The 27,807-nt window shown below is 40.1% G+C and overlaps 1 pseudogene; it reads left to right on the forward strand.

Moving 5' to 3' along the window:
* The first annotated feature begins 225 nt into the window (after positions 1 to 225).
* On the forward strand, positions 226 to 27,522 carry LOC146542337 (uncharacterized; annotated as a pseudogene).
* The last annotated feature ends 285 nt before the right edge of the window (positions 27,523 to 27,807 follow it).

Here is a 27,807-nt window from a genome sequence, read left to right on the forward strand (position 1 = left end):
CAGAAGACCTATGCTTCACTTATCATGGCTCTCAGTAGCTCTTTTTTTCTAGCTCAGGTTCCCAGCTTCAGCTATAGCCTTTAATTGACCCTCTCCGACCCTTTCACATGTCATTGGAACATACACATGTAAAAGATGGATTTCCTCTGAAATGCCTTATTGACTTACATTCTGCCACCTTCAGCATACTTATATAAGCTCAGTGTTTCACTTATGGATATACAAATGCAAGTAGATGCTATAAGGTAAACATACATACAAAACCATCCACAGAATATACCTGTTTCAGCACAGACGGTGTCAGAACTACATGTTTCTTACATGACTTCAGGCAGTAACTCAATTGCTCTTCTCCACAGTAAATACAGTTCACCAGAGGCAGGAGCACACAAACTAAAAAATGGAAGACTGTATAATGCCTTTTTAACAACAACTCTGAATCTTCCCTTTCAATTGTACTTTCCAAGTCATGCTTATTTAGCCTTCTAATCTAATGCTACCTGCAGCAGTCAGAGAATGTGATCACTGCTTAACCATCAGCATTGTTAATAGGCATATTGGTAATGCATATCTGCTTATTGCTGTAGTCAAGTTCAGCTGGGAGAAAGACAGGCAATCTGAGCAGCAAACAAACCAGTCCACTTCATGAACTGACTAACAGAATTCTTTACCGTATTTCTTTCACAGACACACCTAGATAGTGTTTTCTGTAATATCTTTCACAGTGACTTCTTCAGATTTTAGGTTTTTAGTGCAGGTAAAGTATGTCACCTACTCCTTTTTTTCTTCATTAGAAGGATATTTGGGGGCAGAATGAGGTGTAACTGCTAAATTTTTGTCTGATGATTCTTTTTCCACACTCAAACCATTCAACCTCACCACACATACCTCCTATTTAAACAACTGAAGACAGATTTACCTTTTATTAATCACAGAATCACAGAAACACCAAGGTTGGAAAAGACCTACAAGATCATCCAGTCCAACCACCACCTGTCACCAATAGTTCTCACTAAACCATGTCCCTCAACACGACATCCAAACATTTTGAACACCTCCAGGGTCGGTGACTCCACCACCTCCCTGGCAGCCCATTCCAGTGCCTGACCACTCTCAGTAAAGTAGTATTTCCTAACATCCAGCCTGAATCTCCCCTGGCGCAGCTTGAAGCCATTCCTTCTAGTTCTATCACCAGTTACACAAGAGAAGAGGCCGACCCCCAGCTCACTACAACCTCCCTTCAGGTAGCTATGGAGAGCAATAAGGTCTCCCCCGAGCCTCCTCTTCTCCAGACTGAACAATCCCAGCTCCTTCAGCCACTCCTCATATGGCCTGAGCTCCAGACCCCTCACCAGCTTTGTTGCCCTTCGCTGAATCTGCTCCAGGGCCTCAATGTCTTTCTTGCAGTGAGGGGCCCAAAACTGAACACAGTACTGGAGGTGCGGCCTCACCAGAGCTGAGTGGACAACCACTTCCCCGCTCCTGCTGGCAACACTGTTTCTGATGCAAAGCCAGGATGCCATTGGCCTTCTTGGCCACCTGGGCACACTGCTGGCTCATGTTCAGCCGAGCATCAATCAATACCCTCAGGTCCATTTCCTCTACACAGTCTTCCAGCCACTCTGCCCCAAGCCTGTAGCGTTGCCTGGGGTTGTTATGGCCAAAGTGCAGGACCCGGCATTTGGCCTTGTTGAACCTCATCCCATTGGCTTCAGCCCAGCTTTCCAGCCTGTCCAGATCCCTCTGTATGGCCTCGCTACCCCCAGGCAGATCGACACTTCCAGCCAACTTGGCGTCATCCGCAAACTTATTGAGCGTGCACTCAGTGCCCTCATCCAGATCATCAATAAAGATATTGAAGAGGACAGGCCCCAGCACCGACCCCTGGGGAACATCACTGGTGACCGGTCGCCAGCTGCATTTAGCTCCATTCACCACCACTCTCTGGGCCTGGCCCTCCAGCCAGTTCCTTACCCTGCCAAGAGTGTACCTGTCCAAGCCATGGGCTGCCAGCTTCTGCAGGAGAATACTGCAGAATACAAAGAATACTGGGAGACAGTCTAGGTAACCATCAACAGCCTTTCCCTCGTCTACCAGACGGATCACTAGATCATAGGAGATCAATTGGTCAAGCAGTACCTGCCCTTGGTGAACCCATGCTGGCTAGGCCGTATCCCCCAGTTGTCTCACACATGCCACGTGATCTCCTTCAAGACAATCCGCTCTATAACCTTCCCTGGCACCAAGGTCAGGCTAACAGGCCTGTAGTTCCCTGGGTTCTCCTTACAACTTTTTATTAAAATTGTTAAGAGAAGCACTTACTTTTCTTTTTTACGAAAGGATGAGATTAATAGAAAATGTCTTTTTTTTTTTTTTTCACAAAGAACTGGAAAAATCAGAACTTTGGACAAAGTTTCATAGCTTTCTCCTATGAAAAAAATAATTTGAAAAAAAAATGCTAAAAATCAATCATGAGAACAAAAATACTATAATGCTCAGGATGGTCTGCACAAAACAATGAGAATTTGCTACCATTTTCTTTTTTCATTTCTCTTCTCTCTCAAATACAGTTTTCAAAAATCCTTATGTCACAGTGTACCTTGTAGCAATCAGTGTTTTGCATGACCTTGTAAATATAAATACAGTAATTTATGAAAATAAGTTTCCCTCCTTCTCAGCTACAGTACAACCCACTTTCTTGGTCGTAACAGCAAAAATTTAAATTAATAAATTTAGATTTTTAGTAGATTTTACCTTTTAATGGCCTATCTCACGGACACTGCTCTGTCTGAATCTGTTATAAACAGCAGTTTTTGTATTCTTAATTATGTAATTACAATTGATTTAACCTCACTGGGATTGAAAGAGTAACTCAAGACAATATGGAAACATACTAAGATCTTGGCATATAATGTAGCTGAGGAGAAGCAAAAAACAAGTGCTTCTCCTGCAGACCATGAGAGCTGTAGCCAGAAGGTATTCTAGATACCAGCTCAGCACTGTGAACTGCTTTAGTGACTGCTGGGTGGCCATGTCCTTATGATAAAGGTGAAAATCGACTGCTATCCATCTCAGCAGTTTGTGTGCTGGTCCTCATGATGGATATACCCTTTCTACAATTAGGTTGTAGCCACAGGCATTGTTTCTCAGTTTGTGAGAATCTGTAGGACTCAGAGCAGGGAGTAAAATATCAGTGATCTGGAAAATGACCCAAAGATAACAAATTAATTCATAGTCAGACTCTCCTGCAAGTATAAGTAAGATGGCAAATTGTAGGAAAATTAATTTTTAGAACTTCTGAACCATTTTTATTTCATTGGAAATGAGATCCATGAAGGTAGCACCACATCATTTTCTCCTTTTGTATATTTAAAGAAAAGCTCGATAACCCTGGGATTTTAAAAAGTTCCAAACACCTCCCTGCAGAATGAGTAGCAGCAGCAGCAGTAGCAGATTGATTGTCATCTTCCTACGTAATTCTCTTTGTTACAGGGACTATTCATATAAAAATCTCCTACCAGAAACTTTTGTTTATGCCCTTCTCTGAAACCACAGATCTTCGAATAGGGAAAAAATGCAGTCTGATGAGATCACTTCACCATCTCCAGACACTATTGCTTTCCCAGATTGATTCCAGGTACTCCCCCAGAAGATACAGCAAGGTCTTGAACATCTGTCATCACAAAGTTTATCTGCTGACATATAAGAAGATGCAAAGGTACGTGAGCGCCTCTCTGGAAGTGAAAGAAAGGTTTCTTAACTCCTCAAAAGGAACATACATACAAAAGATTTTGACTTTTGATCAGGTTGCCAAGAGACAACATTCCTCCTTCTCAGACATCATCCCTATTTGAAGAACCAGAAGGATCCTTTAAATCTATGTTTAGAAGAAAATGAAAGTAGCAAAGGTCTGATTTAACTAATAGAATGTCAAATGCTTCCACTGTCAACATGGTATAAATGTACAGTTTCTGTGAAATCAAGTTTTAGTTTTGAAATTTTGTACAGGAAAGTCTGTTTATGGGAATGAAAAAAAAAAAGAAAAAAAAGCAGAAACCAGTTCTAAAACTGTGTCTCCTCACTGTCATCACCAAGCAAATTAGGAAGATGGAACAAACTCACAGTTAATGAGATCTGAAGTCTGAATTTCTTCAACGAACTGAACAAAATACACTCTTTATTAAAATGTGTGCCTTACAGTTCATATTGTTTACCCCTTCTGGTTAACTGGCAGTAAATGAGATTTACTAAAAGAGTTAATGAAAAGAGAAGCAGTCTTCCCAGCCTCACAGGAAGTATTCCTAATACATTCCCCTCTCCTGTAACAGAATAGGGCAAACACTGGTAGAGTTGGTTCTACTTGCTCCAGTAGAAGAACCTTTCATCCTATTTTGTGTGCTTGTTTATTTTTAAATGAACTTAGAAACAGAAGAAAAAAAACAGATTTTCCCTTCATTCCCTCCCATTTAAGCCTATAATTCTACCCCAGCGTGTGCAAAAATGCCAGTAAATCTGTACTATAAGCTCTGTGCTTGGGAATATTCTCTGAATTTCTTATGTTTGAGTCATGAGAAGATAAACAGAATCAGTATAAAAGTAGAGCTGGAAGGGATTTCAAAGAAGTCGTCCAATAACATTCCTTTGCCTCAAGCCAGGAACATCTTTCAGTGCCGTAAATCCATGTATTAATTGTGATCTATTAAACCAGCCTTGCAAACTACCATATGTAATGAAAAAGCAAAGCTGTTTCTGTGTGAAAGCACTTGCAGATACTGCAGGACAGGCTTCATGAGCAGCACATGCATTAGATTAAATACACACTGTCTTGACAGCCCTCTGCTGAAAAAAAGCAAGAATACCAAAAATTTGATGGATACTAAACAGTTTAATGAGGCACTTGCTCACTACCCTCGTTGTAAACATCAGCAAATTCCTAATGAAAAATGAAATTGATTTTTATGGCTATATCTATTACTTCTATCTATCTATATTTTTGTTACATTATTATTTCTTCTGCACACCTCTTCTGTCCACTTCCACTTCCCTGAATACCCACTGGACAGGGGAAAATATTCCTAAGCACATAATTAATACAGTCTATCTGCAGAGCAAGCAAATAATCTTTCGAGATCAGTGACTATTAGAAGGATGGAAGCTACAGATCTGTACCCTCAGCTCCTGCTCCACTGACCTCTGACAGCCTGCAGAAGAGGATTATCACTTCATGACGACTTCTCACCTCTCTCAAGGAATAATTCAGTTCATCCTGAAACACCTCTGTAGGTATTTCTCTTATTTCTTCTTATGGTGTTCTGCAAAAAGTATTCCATAATTTCCCTGGGTAGCTTCTTTTATTGTTCATCTATCCTTAGGGCAAAAAGTTTGCCCACAATCTATCTCCAGATCTTTTTTCTTCTTTTTTGCTGGAAGCTACTTTTAACCTTCCCCTGTATAGAGGTCACGGGGAGTGGTTTTCTGCCTTACACAACAGTCTCTTAGTTCCAGAAGACAAGTATTGTTTGTCTCTCTCCCATTTGTACTTTCAAGATGAACGAAACTAAATTATCCAACCCATCCTCACAGACCTTATTTGATAAATTCCTTGTATTCCTGGTGTTGCCTCGTGCACCCTCCTCAGTTCACAAGCCACATTCATCCAGTGCTGTGCCCCTCAGCTGGGGCACACTGCTCACCAAGGCCCAGGAGTGATTTCCTCCCACATTGTACATTTGATGTTCCTTTTAATATATTTTTGAGTGTAACTGCCTCCCCCTCCTGCCTCCTCTCCAACAGCACAGCTGATTCAGACACAGTCTGTGATCTGCTGCATAGCTCTAACTTGCCTTTTCTTTGTTCACTTCATTTTTTTTCTCCTTAAGCATTACACTGCATTTGCACTCACTGGATTTCATCTTATTGATGCTGTGCACTTTCTCCAATTTATCAAAATCATATTTAATTTTAATCCCATTACCCATCATGCTCTCAGCCCTTCCTAGCTCACCATCTGGTTTCTCTAAACATTTCCATTTTGCCATTTAAATCATTAAATAAGACATTATCTTCCTGCTACAACCTGCTACAATTAACCCTCAGGACATCAGTAGCAACGTCCTCCCAGTACAGGGCAGCAAATACATCCAAGGGATGCACATTTATATCATGTTCTACTGTGTTCCAGAGAGACCTGACAGCAGCCTTTCAGTATCTAAAGAGGGGCTATAAGAAAGAGGAGGACAGACTCTTTACTGGGGTTTGCTGTTACAGGACAAGGGGAAATGGTTTCGAACCAGAAGAGGGGAGTTTGGGACTAGATATAAGGAAAAAAAAGAACACAGTCTTGACACCCTTGGCACAGGTTGCCCAGAGATGTGGTGGATGCCCCATCCTTAGAGACATTCAAGGTCAGGCTGGACCAGGCTCTGAGCATGTGACTGAGCTGTAGGTATCCCTGTTCATTGCAGGGGAGTTGGATGAGATGGCCTTTAAGGGCCCATTCCAACTCAAATGATTTTATGATTCTGTGTTTCTCTTATGCCCAACAAACCAGATACAATGGCAGGGAAAAGTGGTAGAATAGACCTGATCTTGTATTTACTGGAATAGTTTGAGGGTTTCAACTATAGCCCATGGATGTCGGTGAAAAGCTATGAGTGCACTCATTTCTGCTTTGTTTGGTGGAGTGATTTTGGTTTGCTTTGGTTTATGATTCACATATGATAAACTCATAGCTTTTTGTGGATTTCAGAAAAATGGAACACTGTTTTCTCTCGGGAAAGCTCAAGACAAAGCAGGAGATAGATGTTGGAGAGCACCTTGCTTCCTCCTGCCTCTGCAAAATCCTGTTGCTGCTGCTGGAAGAGTGAAGACAAGGTAAAAATAGAGATGAAAAATATTGCTAATGGATACAGCTTTCCAGATTACATCACTGAGAATAAAAAATACCTTGCAGGTGTCCAGACCTTTTGTCTCCTTTCCCCACTCTGTTGCCATTTTTAACTGCCCTGAATTAAACTGAAAGTGCTCTTCTATGTTGTTTACCATTCAGCTTTTCTCCACATCTCTCTGCCTCTACTTTATAGTCTTTCCATTCATCTTCATCTACATGCCAGCTACAGGATGTCAGTCTACACAGACTTTTGATCTGATTCCAAATTTTTCCTGTTGCAGTTTGTCATGGTTCCTCAAATTCATACAAAGTGTTTGCCAGGAAAGACAATTAGGCATTTACATCTCAGAGAGGAAGAGACACTGTTTGTATTCTGACACAAGTTGTGTTTAGTCAATTCTCATTGCAATAACCAGCAAGGTCCAGAACTTTGCCCTATATATCGCTCATTTTTGCAGTCATTTTATCTCAGCCCCCAGCCTCAGTATCTCAGAGCGCAGAAATTAAGATGTCCCAGACTTGTGTTACTTTGTTTTTCTCTGGCTTCCATGATTTTGATTCAATTACATTTCAGCGTATAGGTAAGAAGCATCAGCAAGAGCCGGCCTCTAATTCTGTCTCTTACGACAAAACTGCTATTTGCTGCACTGTGTGGAGTGAGCAGCCTTGCTTTTTTCTGGCTCTTTCTTTATGATGAGCTAGGGCTAGATTATCAACAAAACAACCAAGTTCCTGTTCTCTCCTCTTTCTTTATGATCTGGAAGAAAATTGGCACTTGATATGTCTAAAATAAGTTCCATAATGGCAGTAAAACCGCTTAAATATATGCAGTGTGCTGAAAATATCAGATAAATGGCAGGCTTGGCTCATGTTAACAAGCTTTGCATTTTTTGTATTCTTTTCATCTGTGACAAAATTCAGCACTTACCAGCCATTAAGGTTGCATTGTGCAAGTCAAAAATGCAGACAGATATTCTTAGAGCATTTTAATCATATAATCACTGTACGAAACATTCATTCAGATGCTGTATGCTCAGATTTTTTTTTTCTCCTCCTAATAAACATGCACATTGACAAAATCAAGCACTCTAAGAGACAAGATTTTATATATGTTCATCAGCACAGCTGGTTTGAAGATGGCAGGATCAGAGGCATTGTAAGGGACAACATGAACCAAAAAGTTCATATCCAAAACCAGAAAGAAAAGAAGTATGCTGTGATTTTTTTTCAAACTCCAGAAATCTACAAACGATGCCACAGGTGACAAGAACAAAGGCACTACAGCAACTTGTGCAAGCAGGCTCCAGATACATTGCTTTTTAACTTCTGATATTTAAACAAAAACCAAAACCAGCCTGAGGTGAATACAGCAAATGTCCCCTCTTGCAGCTACTCTTCCTGGTCATACACAATTGAGACAGTGAGTGCAGCGATACTATCAGCACTAGCTGTCATGGAACTTAGGTCATGAGGCAGCAACTCACTGTGCCAGGTTTTGGTTTGTTTATTTCATATCATGTGATTCACATATGTTCAACACATATTTTTCATTGCTGATTTCAGAACACTGGAATGTTCTTCTCTCTCAAGACACTCCAGGACAACTGGAAAGCTCAGAATCAAATCATTAAGGTTGGAAAAGACCACTAAAATCATCTAGTCCAACCTTCAGCCTATCCTCACTGCATCTACTAGTCATGTCTCTCAGCACTACATCTACATGTTTCCTGAACATCTCCCGGGATCATAACTCCACAACTTCCCTAGGCAGCCTGTTCCAATAAGAGCCTGTGAAAATAAGAGCTGCAGGTAGATGCCCAGGAGCCATAACTTCACACCTCTGTGTGTGGAGACCAAAACAGGAACAAAAAAGGAGAATATGGGAGAAGAGTCTGGAAGAACAAAAGGAGACAGACACAGGTTGCTCAGCATAGATCCTCAGCATCCTGTCTTCCCACCACTCTGTCAAGGGTCCACAGCTTCAAAGATTTTTTAAACATCCTTAGAAGAGCACACATACGAAGTAGGAGAAAAGAGAGGGCATATCAAGGTGAGAAGAAAAACACCACATCCAGTGTCAGCCATCTTCAGACCTGTAGATTTTACACAAAACTAAGCTTTATCTCTACTTTAATCTGTTCATCTCTGCCTGGAAGACTTCACTCAGAGGGCAGTGAGGCCCTGGCACAGCTGCCCAGAGAAGCTGTGGGTGCCCATCCCTGCAGGCACTCCAGGTTGGACGAGCCCTGTTCTAACCTGACCTGCTGGGTGGCAGCACTCCCATGGCAGGAATTTGGGGCTGAGTGGGCTTTAGGATGCCTTCCAACCCAACCGTTCTGTGATTGCATGAAGACACGGAGGTGATGTCCTTGTATGCACAATGCAGGAATGTAAACAGAATAAGAAAAGTTGATGGCTTCAGGTTATCTTCAGTTCTGCTTTTCTTATATAAGTATCTGAAACTGAAGCCAAATAGAAAGCAATTTTAGGTAAAAGGTATGAGAAAAAAAAAAAAGAATCTCCCTCATAATCTGAATTTTCAGTCATCGGAAACCAGGAAAAGTAGAGCCCACTCCATGAAAGTAGAACCAAAAAACTCTCAAAATCTGTGATAAAATATTTTCTCAGTAAGCAGAAAGAATGAACACTAAAAGCTGACAAGATAGGCTCTTACATATCATTTTCAGGCCAGATAAACTTCAGAAAATTCTCGATTCAGGATTTCAGAGCATTCAATCTCTTAAGTCTTTGATGGGAGGAACCTAGTTAGTAAAAAATGCTCTTACAATACATAACAATACATAATAATTCTTGCTGTTTTTCTCCAGAGTGCTTAAAAAGTCAGCTATTTTACCTAAATCAGGAGCAGAGCTTCTCAGAAAGTCCGTTTAGTAAAAGCTCTGGCTCCCTGCTAAGCCCAGATATATGGCCTGCACAATCTGGCACCTGCGACAAAAGCAAGAGGCAGTTCTTATCAAAACATTTGCAAGACTTTTTAGCAACCATAGGATCAGAAAGACAGAGCTGTTAGATCCGGGCTCTGGAAGTTAGTGTGCTGGTGTTTAGGATTATTCTGTAGGGGTGCATTCAGTCTTAACTGATCGATAATCTCAACATACTAATACTGTGATAGGCAAGTACTATTAGGTTCTAAAACATTAAAACTGAAGAAGTCATGAGAAATTCATTTTCTGCTTGATTTCAGAAGTTATCTTTGTTTATCTTGAGCAGTAAGGCAAGGAGACATACTTTATCCTTCTTAGAAGCACTTTTTTTGGATCCGTCATAGAACTACAGCATACCTTTTTAGGCCTGTTTTTAGCCAATGGCATGGGTTATATCAGGTGTTAGTTTCATCCCCATTTTATTTAAATTGGATGATTTTTACTGTAAGAATTCCTAAGGAGTCCGTTCACATTATAGTAAATGTCAGTGAACATACATGAGTCACTCATTTGTTCATTTTTTCTGGCTATGACCTCTGGCTATCTCAGCTCTTGACATATTAGCCACAAGAAAGTATTTGCTCCTATTCCTACTGCATTTCTAGAAACATGCATCTATCTGACTCTTCCTGTTGACAATCTCACGACAGGTTCCCTCTGAACATGAAATGAATTTTAGCCCTGTCACAAGATGCCCAGGGGCTGTAGGATCTCCTTGGAGATTTCCAGAAACTGCCTGGATGTGGTCCTGAGTGTCCCTGCTGGAGCAGGGGATGGGCGTGGTGGATCCAGAAGTTCCTGCCAACCTCAGCCATGCTAGGATTCTGTGGCTCTGTGATCACATTTAGTAGCTTTATGAAAATCTAGGGAATAACTGAAAGGGTTTTTTTTCTGTTAGAGGGTATATTTCAACCCTCAACATTTTAATCCAGAATAAGCCTTTAAAAATGAAGAACTATCCAAAATGTACAAAAACTTACCTGAAACAAACATACTGCTCTTTTTGTATTTGTACCATAAGAGTGAAAGCAATAACAAGAATAACAAACACTGTATACTGTATATTGTACATTGATTTATAAATTCATTGAAAATTCAAGCTGATCCAAAGCAAGACAAACAAGGAGTACCATATTTTCAATTATTATTTTGTCTGAAATTCCTGGTCTAAGAACAAAGCTGAAGGAAGTCCAGCTTTCCAAAAAAAAAAAAAAAAAAAAAGCAGTTTAGAAAATGTATAGTCCAGCTTTTCCATTTGAGTCTTATGTTGTGGGGCATTTATTTAAAGACTTCCCAAGCTGAATTTCTTCTATTCTCTGCCCCAGCATGAAGTCCAAATGGACTGGCACACCAGTGATCAGAAATTAATGATTTTAACTGAAGCAACTGCCCCAAAAAGGTATCAGCAGATACTGTCAGAAAGCTTCCTAAGTCACCATGTCCCTAATAAGCTTTGCTGGTTGATATGGAAAAAGGGAAATCACAATTTTTGCCTGTCGTGGCTATTCTCTGTCTTCAACTTGCTGATCATAAGTGCACGTATTAGACTCTTCTCTTGACTTCCTTCAAGTCACTTCTCTGACCACTACTTCCTGCTCTTGACCAGTACAGAATCCAACTTTTTTAGTGTAACGCATAGATTTTGCTATTTTCTCTTTGAATGGCAGAATGTCGTGCTCTCTATTGTTCTCTTTCTTGTATTGCCATCACACTTTATTTTACCTGGATGATGACTGGGCATAGCGAGTTGTTGTTTTCCCACCAGATTTGCAGTAAGCAAAAAACTTTCCTTTTCTCCCTCTTTATATGGTGTAGTAAAAATTCTTAAAGTGAAGGAATGGCATTGGATTCCAGTAATAGGTGTTCCAGAGAAAAAAGGATTCTGTTTTTCTTTTTACTCCTGTCAAGCACAGGAAAGAAAAAAGCTATATGCAGAATTTATATCTAACTTTGGGTATGAGGTTAGTACTTAATCACCTTTAGCTTTGATTTCTGATTTCTAGGAAAAACTCAGTCACAACTGCTATTACCATATGCTTCAAAGAGCTCATCCCAGGCTATACTCAGAGCTAATCACACGAGCATGATGCACAGCAAATCCTCCAGGCTGCTGTGGAACTTAGAAGACATTGTGTTTCATTGTGTTTGAACAAATTGTATTTCACCTGCCCTGCAAAAGGCAATATTTGATTAGCAGTGGCACAATTCCAAGGCAAGCCAAGTGGCAGAGCCCTCTCCTCCTGTCAGCCCTAAGTCAGATGATGGAGCAGGGTCATATCAGGGGAATGAGGATATCTATGACATTCCCTAGCACTTCACAAAAACATAGAAATTTCCTCTCCAAATCCTTATAGCTTCCACTGTGAGACATAGAATCCCAAAGGAAGGCAAGAAATCTCAGCATTTTGTTGTGGTCAACGATAATCTCCAAAGCCACAACACCTTCACTTGTCTTTTCTGAAACCCAGATGTAGCCATCTTTTGTTAACTGCCTAGTAGCAATCTTTTTGATGGTCAAGAGAAAAGACCCATGTAAAGTAACAGGCAGAAACTGGATTTAATTTCAGCCCTCGGCTCTCATGCAGATTTAATGCATATCTGTGAGAAATTCACTTATTTGCTCACCATGAGCATCATCTACTAGAGATATCAAAAGTGTACATAACAGGTTATTTCAGGCCCCATTTGTTCACATTTTAAAAAATTTAATCAGCTTGATGGTAGAGTATTCAAACAAAGAACATTATTTGGACAGTAGGAAAAGAAATAGACATGCTTTATTTTAATAATAAGGCTGGTTTATCCCTGAAACTGCAAGATGCAAACAGTATCAAATTATCGCAGGTCCAAACATACCAAACATTTCTTGAAGAAAGAATGAAAATGACTAGGTTAGCTTAATATTCAAGAATGAAAAGGAAGAAAGAAAGCAAATCTAAAGTATAAGAAAAATTCCAAATTAGCTGTTGTTTTAATATTGCAAAATCTCATTAACTTAAAAAGCCAGTCTTTCTGTCATGAATGGTGTGCCTGCTGAAATGTAGCTCCGACAAACAAGAGTAAGCCTGCTGCTTGTGAGGAGCTTATCAGACACAAAAGTTTGGCATTAGAACAGTATATTTGAAGACAGCAGATATTTTGCTCAAACATGCTAATACTTGTCTGCTTTGCAAATTATCATGATGGGCAATTGTTCCTAGGCAAGGAGAGGAATATTCAGTAGCAATTTCATCAAGCCTCGCATCACTGGAATGGTTTAGAATATATTTGTCAGTCTATTGGATGACTAGTAGCAATTTTACCAATTCTGGACTTAAAGTGGCTTAAAATACATTTGGCTAGCTATTGGCTGCCTTGCCTAACCAATAGCTCAGGAAAAAATTGCTGTGTGTCATCACTGAACTCAAAGCATTGTACTCAAATTTGCATGTTTACTGAGCACAATAAACTGAGTTTCAGCCTTTTGCCATAAAAAATATGGACTTTTCCCATCACATTCAGAGGCAGTTTTAAGATCTACTGAAACATTTCATAGACTACCTCTGCACCTTTAGAATGCCATGGCCTTTGGAGGCACAACCATAGCCAGACAGCCCTCCACACAGAGGAAAACTGCTGCTCGCTCACCACACTCATGAGGTCATGGCAGAAAGCCTGCAGTTAGTCCATAAAGCCATGTGGATTTTACAGGGCTCTCAGTTAGACAGGGCAATAAACATGCATGTAAGGGAGAAACTTCAAGGTGACTTGTGTTCCGAAAAAGAATTATAAAGCACAAGACAGTGCTGGAAGTTTAGGAAGGAGGCAAATAAAACCAACCAACTATAATGACTTACTGTTCACTTTTTGATACAGAAGATGTTCACCTTAAGTGACATTTAGTCCTCTCAAACAGTCTGCTCTAAGTAGCCATTTTTACCATTAGGCTAACAATATTTTTCAAACTCTTGTTCTCCTCTTTGCTTAAATATGACTTCTCCCAAATCTCAACCAATACATAAGTAAGCAGTTTTCACCAGGAAATATTCTTGTTGGGAGATAAAAGAGCTGAAAAATCCTCAGCATTTGCAGTGCAGAGACAAATCTGGATTTACAACCACATTAACCAACACAAGAGAAAACAAAGTGGTCATATGTTCATAAAAAGAAAGGTCATGTAAAAATAGAGAAACAACAAAAGCTCTCAAAGGAAAGAGCCAAGTCTTCGGCTACTGTAAACTGCAGCTTCATTAAGGTCAATGGAGCTATGCCTGTGTGCATCAGCAGAAAATATGGCTCTGTATCTCTGCTTCTACTAGTGGAGGCCGTATGGTAAGCCTTCACATGACTGAGTCCTCTTCATAAATGAACTATTGTATCTAAATAACTTCATACATATGAGTTTCCTGTCTGAGACTTGAGTAACATGCCATGAATAATTCATGATGGAAAATTACAGATTTTCAGTGTTTTTCTATCATTTTACCACAAAGTTCATACTCAGCACACTCTGATAGTATTATTTCCAGAAATTCACTCAGGCATATGTTGTACTTCTCATGTAAGAATAAAAATATCTGGTTAAAACCTGATGTTTGCAATGCTTTTCTCACAGATGTTATTTCCTTGAGTTTTGAAAACACAATAAAGGAGAAAAGACTGAGAAAAAAGTCCATGTATCCAGACCCAGGTAACTTTCACAAAACCTTTCAGGAAAAGGGATATTCAGCAAAGTACCTGCACAGCCTTCAGATGCAGCAGTAGTCAGCAGTGGATGATGGTGTGAAGGAGTCTAATGTCATGATGTCTCTCCAAGATAGAAGTCACACTCCAAGTGGTGTGAGCCCCAACCAGTGATCTACCAGTCTCCATGACAGTGGAAATAACAAAGACCAGTGCCCAATCAGGATTCATGAAGCCTTCACTAAGCATGAAGAGACATGGAATGCCAGCAAGACAAACACAGGACCAGATCCACTGCTCCATCCCACTGCTTTGTTCTACTCCATTGGCATATGGCAGATATTAAAAGCACAACAGGTATAATTTTATTCACGTTTTGTCTGCTCTGTCTCCCATTCAATATAATCCATGGCAAAGGGCAATCCACAGCACTGCCTGACAGCTTCATCCTTGCAAAACAATCATTTACTCCACTCAGTTACAGCAGACAACAATTCTTACTACACAGACTTTTAGACAAAATGCACAGGTGTTCTTCCTGTAGAGCACACCATTCCTCTGGCAACCATTGCTTTCCCCTCTCTTGTACCATTACCACAGGTATCCATAAACCCTATCTCTGGCTACAAAAATTCAGTGTGTTTATTCCAAATTTTTAAGTGCAGCCATTCTGCTGCTTGTTAGTCTGGCGAAAGAAAGAAAGGAAGGAAGGAAGGAAGGAAGGAAGGAAGGAAGGAAGGAAGGAAGGAAGGAAGGAAGGAAGGAAGGAAGGAAGGAAGGAAGGAAGGAATCTAGGTTTGCCTGTGTGATATATAAATGAACAGTGACAAAGTGTTAATCTTTTGATTATTTTTTTTTAATTATTTCTTTTTCTTCTTTTTCCCCTTCTTCTTTTTCCTCTTCTTAGCAGCTGTCCACTTCTTCGAAACTTACTTCTGTTCTGGACTCTCCATTTTAGTGCTTCCCATTTTAGATGTATCAAAATTACCTCACCTTGTGAAGGAGTTCAGTATTCAGCCTTGGAAAACCAGGCCCTCAGAATAACCAGTTACTAATTCTCTCTTCTTATTTTACTTACCAGTCACTCTGCTATAAACCTCTTATTTAAAAAAGAAAAAAAAAAAGAAAAAAAGAAGAAAAAGAATGGATTATTTTTGTTTCTTTATGTAATATTTACACACACACACACACACAAAAAAAAGTGAATTGAGACACAAGAGAGAAAATGAGTATTAGCAATGAACTGTGAATCAGACAGTACTGAGCCTGTGAGGAATATCTGTCTGGAACTGGTGCTCTACTAACTCCAGTCCATTACAGATTGAAAGAATACCTTCATTATTGCCTCCAGGAATTCTTCTAAGAGGATTTCAATCCCAAATTAGGATTTTAAGGGAATGAGGAAGTTGGTGAGTCATAAGGTTTTAATAAATCAACTTTGAGTATTTACAGGATGATCGTACTTTCTCTTGTTTTGAATTAATGAAAGTGGCTGAAATGTCCTTGGTGATAGACCAACAGGTCTCCAAAATAGATCTTTTTTATCTAAGACCTTTAAAAATGCCCATTTATTTTGCATTATTAGGACAAAGTAAAGCAGTGCTGATTATTTGTCTTCAGAAATACTTGCAGAGTCTTTTTGGTGTCCGGGTGTGTGTGCTCAGCGAGACGGGGCACGAATATTTAATCAGGAAAAGCAAGAGTCTCTTTGCCTAAGTATGACCTTCAGGGAAAAGCCAGAAATTGTCATCTTTTCCCTCTAGTTGCAAATGTTCCTCTAGGGAAAATATTAGAAGGGAAAATGCTTATCATGAAATATGTGAGTATGAGAAAAATTCTGAGCAATATCTTAGGCGGATTTCACCCCCAGTGAATAGACCTGGGAAATTACCAACTGGCAGAACATCTCCAGAAGAATTAATAGCAATCAGAGAGTGTACTCAAAGAAGACACAATGAGTATTAATAGACAAACTCCTACTTCAAGATGTTAAATTATAATGCAATTTGGAGGAAACAAATTGCCAAGGAAAACTCATTCAGAGCAAGGTAGCATACAGAGAGCAAGGGACCAATGAAGGGAATGGCAAATAGAGAGAAGTGGAAGAGATTTGGGTTTTGTCATGCAGGCTGGAATTCTCACAAAAATAATCAAGGAATAAACTCTTCAACATTTTCAAGGGTAGGGCAGGGTAGGGTTAGGGAGGGGAGGGGAGGGGCGGGGAGGGAAGGAAAGGGAAGGCAAGATGCAATATGTTACAAGTTAGTTGGAAGGGACCTTCACAGACCAAATCCAACTGCCTGAGCACTTCAGGGCTAATCAGCAGTTAAAGCATGTTACTGAGCTCACTGCCCAAATTCCCCTTGGCTGCTGACAGCTGTGGGGCATCAGTCACCTCTAGGAAGCACGTTCCACAGTTTGACTGCCTGGTCTCATCCTCCCCAGGTGCAGCTGTGTGCTATCCCTTTGTGTTCTGTCCCACCAGGAAGCTGAGCCCAGCATGTCCCTCTGCTTCCCCTCAGGGAGCTGCAGAGCAGTGAGCACTTCTCAGCCTCTTCCACACAGGACAAACCACGTGTGTCCTACCTCTCATCACAGGAAATGCCTTCCAGACCTTCTACCAGCTTTGTTGTCCTTATTTCAAGTATCTTAATATCCTTTTTGTATCATGATTAGCAACCCTGTTTCTACAGCAGGGGGGCTGGAACTAGACAATCTTCAGGGTCCCTTCCAACTCAAGCCATTTTATGATTCCATGGTTTTATGGAGCTCAGAACTACACACAATATTCAAGTTTAAGCTTGAATGCTAAACATAGAAGAACCACTCCTTTTGATTGACTATTATTCTGTTTCTATTATTCAGAATGTTATATTAAGAAGAAAATGATGTTCAGAATGTTATATTCTGATTCCTTAAATTATCTTAATAAATTTAGTTTATAATAGTTAGTTTCCGTCAACTAATGCCTTTATAGTATTGAACCATTCAAGGAGCGTTTGGATTGCTCAAGGAACGTCTGGATCGTTCAAGGAACATTTGGATTTTGTGTTGAGGAATATGGTTTAGTGAGAGCTATTGGTGATAGGTGGATGGTTGGACAAGATGATCTTGAAGGTCTTTTCCAGCCTTGGTGATTCTGTGATTCTGTGAACCAGCAGAAGTCAAACAAAGTATTACAGTAGTATCTATACATACAGGTGAATGGAATTTCTACTGAGAAGGGTTTATCATCCCTGGTAAAGGAAATAGGAATCCATATCCTGCTCACTCACAACCCCGAAAGAACTGAGTTCAGATAAATAAATTAATAAATTAAATAAAGGCCAAGTGGTTAGTCAAAGCTTTTTGCAAATTACAGCAGTAAATTCACCATCTTCATTGTTTTGTTGTTTATGATAGAAAAACTGAGAAGACGTTGGATAGAATTAACACAAACTGTATGTGTATCTTTTTAAAAGTTCGTATCAGATTGGAAAAGAAAAATCATAATTTATAACTACGATAAAGTAACTAAAACAGTCCTGAAAGATGTCAAACCCTACACCATGCACAGAGGAATGGAACTAGATTATGACTCAAGACTTTTGAAAATCTTCCATCTGGATATCCTCTCACACAATGTGAAGATAAGAGGAATTTTTTAATTCAGTCAGCAAGATTTCTCATTTTCCCAGTCAAGCACATGCATAAGCATTTGAACAAATGAAGGCTTTGCTGTCTAGCTAAGACAAAATCAGCTCTGATTGATATCGACATTTCTTTGGAACTGATACACAGAAGACATAATCCTGTCTATTTCAAGTCCTATAAAAGTTAAATCTACTCAAATAACAAAAGTGAACCTACTTGGAAAAAAAAAAAAAAAAAGTGAAGCTTATACAATAGATGTTTAGAAGATTTCTGATTCCAGTACTGAACAAGTTTAATGGATCTGATACCTGATGAACTGCAGGTTGTTCCAAGATTATCTGTGCATGTGGTTAAAAAAGGAATTAAGGTATTAAGCAGACTTACATAAGTTGGATTGAAATAGAACACAAAACAGGTATCTAGTTTTCATGTAGAAAACATATCTTAGGAATTTGCAAAATTCCTCTTTCTGTTCTTGAAAACAGATTCAGGCTTACTGTCCCAGAATCAGATGGATGACATTTGCCTGTCATTCCCCAGGGCCTTTCCCCATGCACTAAGACCTCAATCAACAGGGAGCAGCTGCATAATGATGTCAGCCAATTCCTTCAGTGCACCTCTGTGCTCTCACAGGTCAAGGCAGTCATTCCCCTCTTAGTTCTGCTCTCTTTCCTCAGGAGATGAAAACCCCAATCTTCCCATGGTCGAGGCAAATGAGGCTGTGGATCTGCCCTCCACCACCATCCTGTCCTTGCTAGAATAAAGCTACTCAACATTCACCATGCTTTGCTCATCACCAAACACCTCAGCCAGAGAAGGAAGTATGTAGTCCAGTATTATTTGCTTTACTTTTTCAAACTTGCTGTCATGCACAAGTATCTGCCATCCTCAGCATTGCAGGAAAATATCAGTATTGAGCCTTCTCAGGCAGCAATGCCCTTGCCTTTTTTTCCCTTTCTTTTTTTCTCATCTCTTTGTGTTTCCTTTCCTTTTTGATTTTAAGCCAGTGTGTTCCCTCAGTATTTCACCTTGATTCTTGAAATTTTGCAGTGAAATCCATTTTTAGATTGGCTGCTGAATGCTATCACTCAGCTACACTGAAGATAACTCAAGGAGAGAAAGCTTCAAAAGCAAAGGTTGGGGTAGTAAAAACTTACTAGAACTCTTTAACATAGTGCCATTGTTGCCCTCTCGTAACTCAGAGCTCTCTTAATAGAGTGGTAAAGATGAAACAGAAAAATTTTTAGTAATAAAACTCAAAATAATTAACAATCTCATCACATTCTTATTATTGTGTGTTCTGATGCTTAAAAATATTTGCTTGTTATTAAATCCCAGAAGTTATTACTACCAGCATTCTTCCTCCATACATCTAAACGTTGACTTCTAAATAAAAATCTCTTATCTTTCGGACAGTATTCTCTCAAATTCCAAGGCTGTGGAAAGATGAAAAGTTCTGCCATGGTTTAAATACTATACAGTTAATTCAAGGTTTTCCCTCTTCAAACACAAGAGGTGAAGTGCAAATTTTTATACTAATCTCCAGTGGGAAGGTTCTCTTCAGGTTTTGCCTCTCATGACAGCCCCTAAGTACATAAAGAGTAGTATGTAGATCAGCATGATGTTCGCAAGTGTTGCTCTTTTGTTGCCACCAAAGCATTTTTCTTGAATCATACAACTGTGGTGTCATCATTCCTCTGACTAGCCTATTAAATAGGCCTGTCCTGTTAAACAGCCTTGTTGATTAACCTTATCCACTGCAGCCTAGGGAGAATACTTTGGTAATGCCAGCATTCATCCTTAGCTGGCATTTGTCATAAACCTGAAGGAAAATAAATCTGGGACTCTGGTCATCTGCTAGGCCTCAGGACAGTCCCTGCAATCTTGCATGGGTGTCTCTCAGGGGGTAAGAGCTGCTTCAACACCTTCGGGAATTTGATCCTCAGCCCTCTGAATGACACAGCACAAGCACTGCTCTAGCAGCCACTCCTGGAAAATAACACAGAGTGGGAGAAGCACATGCAACCCATTCAATTTTTCCACTGCAGAAAAGGCTTCTGTAGTGTGAAGATCGTTACATAAAAATGGAAGCAGAGAGGCACTGAGAGAAACAGGAAAACTACTGGAGTGTTTAAAGAAGCCTCTCAGATAGCATAGGGAAAATTGCTTAGATAAGCCTAAACATGCCCCAGAATAGGCTAGAAATAGACGGTGTTTACATCAGGAGTCCATTAGTTGCCATTTTGTAAGTCAATAGGCTTAGGATTGATTTTGCTCATGAGTCTTTCAGGTCTAACACAATGTGTTAGTAGAGCTAAAAATATCTTTTCTATAGTGTATTGCAGGCACAAAAGTCCTCCAGAACTCTTCATGCCACACTTCATACAGGTGCAAAAATTCCGTGAGCACGTACTTGTCTGTGCAACTTCACTGTCTCACCTGCAGTAGAGGTATTAACATGGATAAGGTTTGCAGTGTCAGAAAGTGGAGAAGTAAGAGATGCAGACAAGACAGAAAAATAAACACAACTACCCGAGGGGTGACTACTGATGGTGGCGGGAGTGAGCCGAAGATTTTAAAGCAAAGCACTAAAAGATCTCAGTCTGTGGGGATTCAGACAATAACAGAACAAGTGCAAAATAAAAAGAAACAGAGGAGAAGGAAACAACAGGCTGACAAGCTCTACTGCAGCAAATCTCTGTTCTCAAAAATACATAAGATATACCTTTTGCTAAGCGAGAAAATGTTTGAGCCCCACTCCCACTGAGGTGCTGCTGAGTTTACTGAGTTCATCGGATGTGGAGTTGCACTGTGTACTTATTTTGATAATATTACTGATCTTACTTCAATCACAGACCCCCAAAATCTACATGTCTTGTTTAGACCCTTAGATCAAAAGAACCCTGTGAATCAAGCAGACCTCAGCAGCTGACGTTTAAAGAGTAATAACCAGCAGAGAGCAAAACCTGTACTATACTTTCATCTGAAGAGCAAAAAAATGCATGGTTCAGGGGATAAGTGAGATTTTTTTTCCTTCATTTTTGACTTGCCTTCCTCTGAGGAAGTATCATGTAGAACTTAATAAGAATGAAATGAAAAAAAGACTTTGAAGAAATCCACCAATTTCTGTAAAACTGTAAAAGTGACATTAGACATACAAATGGAATTTTAATACGTAACTTTTCTTTAGGTCAAATGAGCACATAGCAATACATCAGAATTACTCAGACAACTGCCTTCACCAGGGAGCCAACATCACTTACTCCTTGGCAATCCCTTACAGAAGCCCCCAACAGCTGCTGCTCTTTGATACCTCCAAACACAGCTCTGCCTACCCTACAGAAGCCTGCACAAGGAATACAGGTTGCTTATAAAGTTCCTAAGAATATTCTGAATCCCTAACAAAAGATTACTATATTTTTTAAAACTTTGAACTTCATATGGACATAAAAAGTATCTCTACTTTATATATAACTGTTAACTTAATTAGAAAGCTGCCCTTTATTTAACAAAAAGGAAAGTGGCATTTGATGCATTTCTACCTCATTCGACTTTCCATTCACTCATTAGCTGCACACATTTTTCACCTGTATTTTTCATTATTCACAGTCAGTCTATTTTTACAGGAGTATTTTGACAACTTTTTAACTGCAAACGCTCGCTGATTTTCTGGCAGTCCTCTGCAGAATTTTTAGCAGGATATGCTTCCCTGGCTTAGTACCAACAGAACTCAGTGTTTGCTCTTCCAGCAATTTAATTCAGTGTATGAAACTCCTTTTGGGGGGTTCTAGTCCTTCAGTTAAATTACCCAGTCCTCAGCAGATGCCATTAATTCATACAATGGCACTGACCCCGCTGCAGCAACAGCAAATAACACATTATGGATTTTCCCTGCTTGGTTTACCATTTTTACAAGTCCCTGCTGTTTCTGCTAGTTATTTGGTTCGATCACAAGGCCTTCTGCTGCAACAGTGTGATGTGCTGGGTGTGATTAACTCATTACTACACACACAGGCTTATTCCTCCCACAGCTGATGTCTTCTTGCTGGAACAGTCACAGGGGGACCTATTTCCACTGAATGCCTGTTGGCTTCAGATGAACAAGCTCTTTTAGGTCTAATATCACACCAACACATGATTCATCTGCATCCATGCTACCTTCAAACATGAGCTAATGAACTAAATCAAAGCACCTGCCCTAAAAAGCTCTCAGCAGATACTGTCAGAAAGCTTCCAAAGTCTCTGTGACCTTAATAAGCTTTGCTGGTTGATTTTGGAAAGAGCAGACTGACCACACTTTCTGCTTGTCTTCTCTGAGCTCTTCACTGTCTTCAACTTGCTGGTAATTGGGGCACGTAGTTGGACTCTCCTCTTGGTTTCCATCAAGTCACTTCACTGACCATTGTCTCTTGCTCCTGACCAGTCCAGAATATGAATGTTCTCAATGCAGAAATTGCAACATGCAGCTTGTTGTATAAATGTGGCTCAGTCATTGTCTAAAAAACTGACAAGTACACAGCTTTATCTTTTCACAGCTGAGTATTACAGTTTTGCTGCTGAATGCAAGAGTAGTAACAAAGACATCCCAGTCTCAAACGGGATGTGGATTTGCTGTTATTCCAAATTTGTTACAAATTTCAGTGAAAAAAATGGAAGGATTGAGCAAAGAAAAAATAGCACTATTTTAAATAAAAATGTGATTTTCAAATGTCTTGTTTAAAACAGTCTGGAGAACTGCATAAAAACACACATATTTTAGCCTGAATTCTGCTTATTTTAGATTAAGATAATTTCCCTGGGTGTTTGGCACCACTGTAACTAAGCCAGTTGCTATATTAGGCTTAGCAGATTCATTTTCTTCCAGTAGACAGGTTTAGCCCCTTGACAAAGCTGCAGAGCTCCTTAAAAGCCACAGGCTGTTAACAAGGCAGGGATAGCATATCTACACTAGTAATTTTGAGGTGGGTTTTTATTATTATTCATCAGTGAATAATTCATAGCAGCCATCGTGAGTGAGGTTTCTTTTTTCTGTTCCATAATCAGTCTATGCTTCTTTCTGGAATGTTTGTTGCTCCCCAGATTGTCTGTCGAATGCACTCTCCCAGCCGATAGATTCATCATCTGGCAGCTTCTTGCCAGTGTTTGATAGACAGAATTCAAATGCATGATAGGTTTCATCAAGCAGACAGGGCTCAGGACAACATTCTAATTGCAAAATTGTAACTGTAAGATATGAATTTGAGATAGAACTCATTCATTTAATCAATCAGGTGTGTATGTATTTAGGAAACTAAGGATAGTTTAGTTTTTTTCTTCTTCCCACTTTAGCAATGCTTGATGCAGCCATGCAGCATGCAACCAATCAGTATCCTGTAGGACTCTTGTCAGACCTGAACTGATGAAATATTTATTTTTTACAAATATATTCAAGCATTTCCATTGTCCTTATGGAATTTTCCTTATTTGATAGAATATCTGCAGAAACAAAACAAAGGACGAAAGTATTAATTTTATTTGTGTAAGTAATGATGGGGAGGGAAAATACGGAATTCAGACTAGCTGGAGTAGCTGAACTGTATTAAACTGGTCCCTCTCCTGTCGAGTAACCTGAGGCCTAAATGAAATCAGAAAGGTTTCCTCAAAATACAATCTGCAGAAACCACCTACTATTTTTGGTTGACTGAGATCATAGTAATTTGTCACGAGGCTGCCTAATATTGGATTTCCTTAGCTTTCTCATCCCCACAATGCCTATAATCCTCTGTTAGAGAGAAATGTTCTCTCTCCAGGTCATGTCAGATATTTTTTGAGGACAGTAAATGCATTTCTGGTTTTGTCTTCTTCATTTGTTCAACTCCTAGCCAAGCCAAGTAGTTAAGCACATCAGCTTCCACATTAGATATCCCCAGCAACTGGCTAAAGCTTTAGGACACTGAGTTCTGCCAAGGGCTAACATACGATTTTGAAGATCCTCCCAGAAGATCTGGGCTTTTCTTCCTATATTTATTTAGGCTTAGTTTCTGAACTTTTTATGTGCATTTAGCAAAAAATTCGGTTTCCATCAGCCTCTTTGCTACTGAAGACCCCGGACTCTGAGATGCTAGAACATCGTTCCTGTTTATATTAAAACATATAAATTGCAATAATATTTTCCCAATTATGTTTCCACAGTTCTTGTATGCAGGAGATGTCTGAGGCGGGAGCAAACGAACACTCTGCATCTGATCTGCACTCCAAAGAGCCTCCAGCTGTTTCATTTCTCATCAACTATAAAAGCAGTTTTCCATCAAAGTTTGGACCAGCCAATGGCCAAGTTGCCTGCTGTCACTGATGAACCCACAGAAGTGCCCAGCTTGCTCCTGCTGTGTCAGGCCTAACTGCACCAGTATACCTAAGGAGGCCGATGGGCAGGGGCAAAGCAGTGGTAGCATTTCAGTTGTAGAGACCAATTATGAAAGTTGAGTCAAGGAGAGAGCATAAATTTGCTTTATTAGAAGCAAGGAAGAAAAGCATCTAAGCTCACAGTACCAGTGCAGTCTGCAGTTTCTACTTTATTCCTAGAGGCACACGTGGTTTATAGCACATTTCTTCTTTTCTTACATCAGCTCACTTACAGGAGCTGCTCTGCCATGGATAACCAGCACGTGACAATTCTTCCTACTAGCAGCCTCCCATCTGAGCTGTCTATGGCCATAGCAACCCAGCACACTTCTTACAAAAATCCTTTTAAAATGAAGAAAATAAAAATAAAACTCAAGCTATCTGGAGAGAATTATTTAATAATAAAGGCTAAATAATAAATAATAAATAATAAAGGCTTCCTTTTCAATACTTCTAACAAAAAGCATCTATCAATAATAACTAATAATTGTATTTATTAGTAATTATTAATTACTAGTGTACTTTTTTTTTCCACGGCTATTTGTTAAGGGGTAGGAAAACACAAGGCTTCAAGCCACAAGAAAAATGAAGTCTCATTCCATGTGTTGTCATTACGTTGCCTTTTTAAAAAACTTTTTATGCACAGCAGAGTGTCTCACCATGTTTAAGGGTACACCTTGATGCTTGCTTGTCACACTGCGAGGGGCCAGAGCAGTGCTGAAGTCTGCATTTTGTAACAAGGTACTGAAACTGATTAAGGACCTACACAGTGTACCTAGAAGGCACACCACAGTTTCCAAGCCCAGGACGGTATCATAAATCCTGAGATATCTCTACTAATTTTTCTCATAGGACACGTCTATCCCCTGCTAACCATCAATACCTAAAAATTCCTGTGCTTGCTCCAACGCAGCCCATTCCTGCAATGGGAGTAATTTGGTGCTAGCAGTAGCACTCTGGATTTTTATGAACATATTGTTAAAGGAAGCTTCTGTTTTTTAAAATATATCAGACTTCACTTTTCTTTAGCAGATATTTAAATTCTCCCATTCTTAGGTTTCTTCTGGAGCATGACAAAACCCATTTGTCATTTGTCATATGCACATGTCTGATTTAACTATTGCTTCTTCTGCACTGCCTTACTAAGAGGGCATCCAGCATCACATTATTTAAAGGTTCTCTTGAACAAATGCCGCACATCCAGTTCATCTATTTCCTTCTAAAAGCATGACCTTGGGTGAATGCCATTCTCACTTGTACTTTATCTCCCATGTCAGCATTTTACAGTCATTTCCCTTTTGCCACCGTAATCTCCAATGTGAGCCTAATCCTGCCAACTTCTTCCATTGTTTTGCTTCCTAAAATGCTTACTGGCATCACAGATTTTTTTTCCTGATATCATTTTGAAGAGGGATTAACTGTAATTCAGACAACATCACAGATTACACACCTGCCTGTTGTTGAGCCTACAAAATGCTGAACTCCTTCTCAATGCAGAAGATTCTTATCTCCATTCATGAACACGGCCTTATCAGCATATTTCATCCAAATAGATAGGTTGAATAGAATCATAGAATCGTAGAATTATTAAGATTGGAAAAGACCACTAAGGCCATCCAGTCCTACCATGCTCACTGACCGTGTTCCTAAGCACCGCATCCACACGTTTCCTGAATACGTCCAGGGACAGTGACTCCACCACCTTGCTGGGCAGCCCTTCTGACCACTCTTTCTGAGAAGAATTTGTCCTAATATCCAACCTGATCCTCTCTGGTGCAACTTGAAACCATTTCCTCTCATCCTATTGCATCCTATCACATGATTCTCATTCCCCGTCTCATTTTATCTCCCCCTACCTGGGAGAAAAGACCAACTCCTCACCTTATCACAACCTCCTTTCATGGAGTTGTAAACGATGATTAAGGTCTTCCTGAGCCTCCTCTTCTCCAGAATGAACAATCCCACTTCCCTCAGCTGCTCCTCATAAGTTTCTCCAGATCCTTCACTGCTTCATTGCCCTTTTCCAGACATGCACAGCTGACACCAGGTGCCTCCTGGGACATTTTCTACTGAAGCAGAGTGAGCAAGATGCATGGTCACTCCCTATGGCTCCCCAAATCACTGACTCAGCACAACGCCTGTGCATACAACAGTGTGATTTTGTTTCTTTTTTTCTCAGTATGTCACATCTTGGGGGAAGTTTCAGCAAGAAGCAGCTTTTAAGGAATCAGTTACCTGTCACAAACACATGCACATCAGCGAGATAATGCTATGCAAAAGAAGCAAGTTGCTAGAGAGACCAACATCCTTAGAGCCAGGCAGGGGCTCCAACAACAGGTGTGATTGCTATTGCTAAAACATGAAAATGCAATGAGAACTATGAAGAACACAGCCCCAAGCAGGTTCTCCCTTCTGATGGAAGCTGAAGAGGGAGCTTGCCTGGGGGCTGGGATAGGCGCTCACCTCCTGCTAGATCACATCCCTCAGTACATCCCTTGTAGGCTGTGCAGCCCCAGGTGTGCCTAAGGCAGTCATGTCTGCAGCTGGCAAGGGGACTCCTGTCCAACTCACTTTTGCTCTATTGGGAATTGTTATTAATGCCAACAGTTTGCACAAGGTTCTCTCTCCTGCCATGAGGTTTGCAAATTCAGTGCTTCCAACAGGCAAGTGGAAGGGTTAAGCCCACGCTGCCGCTGCACAGGAGATGAGGCAGTTTGCCAGTTTTGCAGCCCTTGGTAAACCTGACAGAACTGTTTAGCTGGATAAATTGGGTGAATTATCTCTTACACAGATGCTGTTGTGGCCTTTCTAGACTTGCTTATGCAGTCTTTTCCTGTTTTAACACAACTCTTACCATGTAACTGTGATAAGCACCTGTGATATCTCACTCCTCCCATCTCTTTCCCATCTCTAAGACCAGTGGCAGCAAAAAATATGTTATCCTTTCAGGGCTATGTGGTGGGTGGAGGAGGGTGCCCTCCTCCTGTGGTGGAAATTGAAGACTTTGCCTGAATGTCAAATGGTCTTCCTTCATCTTTATTGACCATTTACAGTAAGTGGCCTTCTGAAATGAATCAAAGCAGCACAAAGGTTGCACACAGCCCATAATAACCATATATTTGGAGCAGGGGTATGTGGGAAATCATGCAATGCAGAGGACACCATAATGCCAGCAAATCTGCACTGACATTTTCTTAAAAATGATGCACTTGCTCTGTTAGGTGATAAGGTGCCTGTCTGACCTCCCTTCTCAAATGACATTGACGTTGCCCACAATTTCAACATGAACTTTGGGGA

The sequence above is a fragment of the Meleagris gallopavo genome, chromosome Z, assembly GCF_905368555.1.
Source record: "Meleagris gallopavo chromosome Z, MGAL_WU_HG_1.1, whole genome shotgun sequence".
Classification (NCBI taxonomy): domain Eukaryota; kingdom Metazoa; phylum Chordata; class Aves; order Galliformes; family Phasianidae; genus Meleagris; species Meleagris gallopavo.